Raw genomic sequence first — 3,293 nt, forward strand, 5'->3', positions numbered from 1 at the left:
ATTGTTTCCTAACTCACCTACGTTGTGTCCAAAAACACGCAGAATATCCCAAAACTAAAGTGCTACTTCCAAACACTCAACAATAATGTCACATAGAATCTATCAGCCTCAGAGCTTTGTGGCACAGAGAGTCGAAAGACTACCACTAACAATGCACTCGCAATGTGATTATCATCACTCACGCTAATAGTCTCATGGTGGCACAGTGTATTCACGTTCTGATCCTGTGTTGCATGAAATCACATAGTGTTCTTGTTCTGGAAATGTTGTAATTGTATTCAAGAACAGAAAGAAAGCACTGTCATCCACTCTCTATCTGCCGTCTCAAACATTTTCACGGTATCCTCAATCATGCTTACGGTACACTTGCATTTGCCAAAAAAGTAACTCATAGAAACACAACATTCACAAATACTAATTCAGGAATCTAGGGTAGTGTCAGTTTCTCCCTCTCATGTTACGTGTAGGAAGAGTGCGGGGGTAGGAGGAAGTGTTCGTTTTGGCATTAGTTTTTGTGCTACTGTTTCTGTTAGTGTTAGGATTGTAATAGTATTCCCACTCGGTTTCGGTTTCAGTTTTGCATTAACGTCGGGATAGTGATAGGGTTAGGGTTAGGGTTAGAGTTAGAGTTGGCTTAGGGTTAGGGTTAGGGTTAGCAGCAAAGTAGTTTTACTTTCTCTTACTCTGTCAAAGAACAAAGCTGAGATACCGTGGAAGCACTCTCACACTTTGAGAATGCACTCACTTAGAATGGAGAGAAGTCAAGCACATTGAATAAGGACTTTAGCTGAGTCCAAATCTGACGCTCCATGTCACAGCAATATCAAACTCGTTTCAGCACAATGACAAAGTGAAAAAGCACTCTCAGTGTCAGAGCAGACACACACAACGTTTTAGCAGTGCTACAGTGTACGAACCACTAACACACTGGTTCACTCCCTTCACAATCACTATGTTAGCCAACTAACGTAATGCCAGATTATTCTCGTTCAATGTCACATTTCATCTACATTGATTCCTAACTCACCTACGTTGTTTCCAAAAACACACAATATCCCAAAACTAAAGCGCTACTTCCAAACACTCAACAATAATGTCACACAGAATCTATCAGCCTCAGAGCTTTGTGGCACAGAGAGTCGAAAGACTACCACTAACAATGCACTCGCAATGTGATTTCCATCACTCACGCTAATAGTCTCATGATTGCACAGTGTATTCACGTTCTGATCCTGTATTGCATGAAATCATATAGTGTTCTTGTTCTGGAAATGTTGTAATTGTACTCAAGAACAGAAAGAAAGCACTGTCACCTACTCTCTATCTGCCTTCTCAAATATTTTCACGGTATCCTCAATCATGCTTACAGTACACTCGCATTTGCCATAGAAGTAACTTATAGAAACACAACATTCACAAATACTAACTCAGGACTTTAGGTTAGTGTCGGTTTCTCCCTCTGATGTTACGTGTAGGAAGAGTGCGGGGTGAGGAGGAAGTGTTCGTTTTAGCGTTAGTTTTTGTGCTAGTGTTTCTGTTAGTGTTAGGATTGTAATAGTATTCCCACTCGGTTTCGGTTTCAGTTTTGCATTAACGTCAGGATAGTGATAGGGTTAGGGTTGGGTTAGGGTTAGCAGCAAAGTAGTTTTACTTTCTCTTACTCTGTCACAGAACAATGCTGAGATACCGTGGCAGCACTCTCACACTTTGAGAATGCACTCACTTAGAATGGAGAGAAGTCAAGCACATTGAATAAGGACTTTAGCTGAGTCCAAATCTGACGCTCCATGTCACAGCAATATCAAACTCGTTTCAGCACAATGACAAAGTGAAAAAGCACTCTCAGTGTCAGAGCAGACACACACAAAGTTTTAGCAGTGCTACAGTGTACGAACCACTAACACACTTGTTGACTCCCTTCACAATCACTATGTTAGCCAACTAACGTAATGCCAGATTATTCTCGTTCAATGTCACATTTCATCTACATTGTTTCCTAACTCACCTACGTTGTGTCCAAAAACACGCAGAATATCCCAAAACTAAAGTGCTACTTCCAAACACTCAACAATAATGTCACATAGAATCTATCAGCCTCAGAGCTTTGTGGCACAGAGAGTCGAAAGACTACCACTAACAATGCACTCGCAATGTGATTATCATCACTCACGCTAATAGTCTCATGGTGGCACAGTGTATTCACGTTCTGATCCTGTGTTGCATGAAATCACATAGTGTTCTTGTTCTGGAAATGTTGTAATTGTATTCAAGAACAGAAAGAAAGCACTGTCATCCACTCTCTATCTGCCGTCTCAAACATTTTCACGGTATCCTCAATCATGCTTACGGTACACTTGCATTTGCCAAAAAAGTAACTCATAGAAACACAACATTCACAAATACTAATTCAGGAATCTAGGGTAGTGTCAGTTTCTCCCTCTCATGTTACGTGTAGGAAGAGTGCGGGGTAGGAGGAAGTGTTCGTTTTGGCATTAGTTTTTGTGCTACTGTTTCTGTTAGTGTTAGGATTGTAATAGTATTCCCACTCGGTTTCGGTTTCAGTTTTGCATTAACGTCGGGATAGTGATAGGGTTAGGGTTAGGGTTAGAGTTAGAGTTGGCTTAGGGTTAGGGTTAGGGTTAGCAGCAAAGTAGTTTTACTTTCTCTTACTCTGTCAAAGAACAAAGCTGAGATACCGTGGAAGCACTCTCACACTTTGAGAATGCACTCACTTAGAATGGAGAGAAGTCAAGCACATTGAATAAGGACTTTAGCTGAGTCCAAATCTGACGCTCCATGTCACAGCAATATCAAACTCGTTTCAGCACAATGACAAAGTGAAAAAGCACTCTCAGTGTCAGAGCAGACACACACAACGTTTTAGCAGTGCTACAGTGTACGAACCACTAACACACTGGTTCACTCCCTTCACAATCACTATGTTAGCCAACTAACGTAATGCCAGATTATTCTCGTTCAATGTCACATTTCATCTACATTGATTCCTAACTCACCTACGTTGTTTCCAAAAACACACAATATCCCAAAACTAAAGCGCTACTTCCAAACACTCAACAATAATGTCACACAGAATCTATCAGCCTCAGAGCTTTGTGGCACAGAGAGTCGAAAGACTACCACTAACAATGCACTCGCAATGTGATTTCCATCACTCACGCTAATAGTCTCATGATTGCACAGTGTATTCACGTTCTGATCCTGTATTGCATGAAATCATATAGTGTTCTTGTTCTGGAAATGTTGTAATTGTACTCAAGAACAGAAAGAAAGCA

Source organism: Phodopus roborovskii, unplaced genomic scaffold (assembly GCF_943737965.1).
Source record: "Phodopus roborovskii unplaced genomic scaffold, PHOROB, whole genome shotgun sequence".
NCBI classification, from domain to species: Eukaryota; Metazoa; Chordata; class Mammalia; order Rodentia; family Cricetidae; genus Phodopus; species Phodopus roborovskii.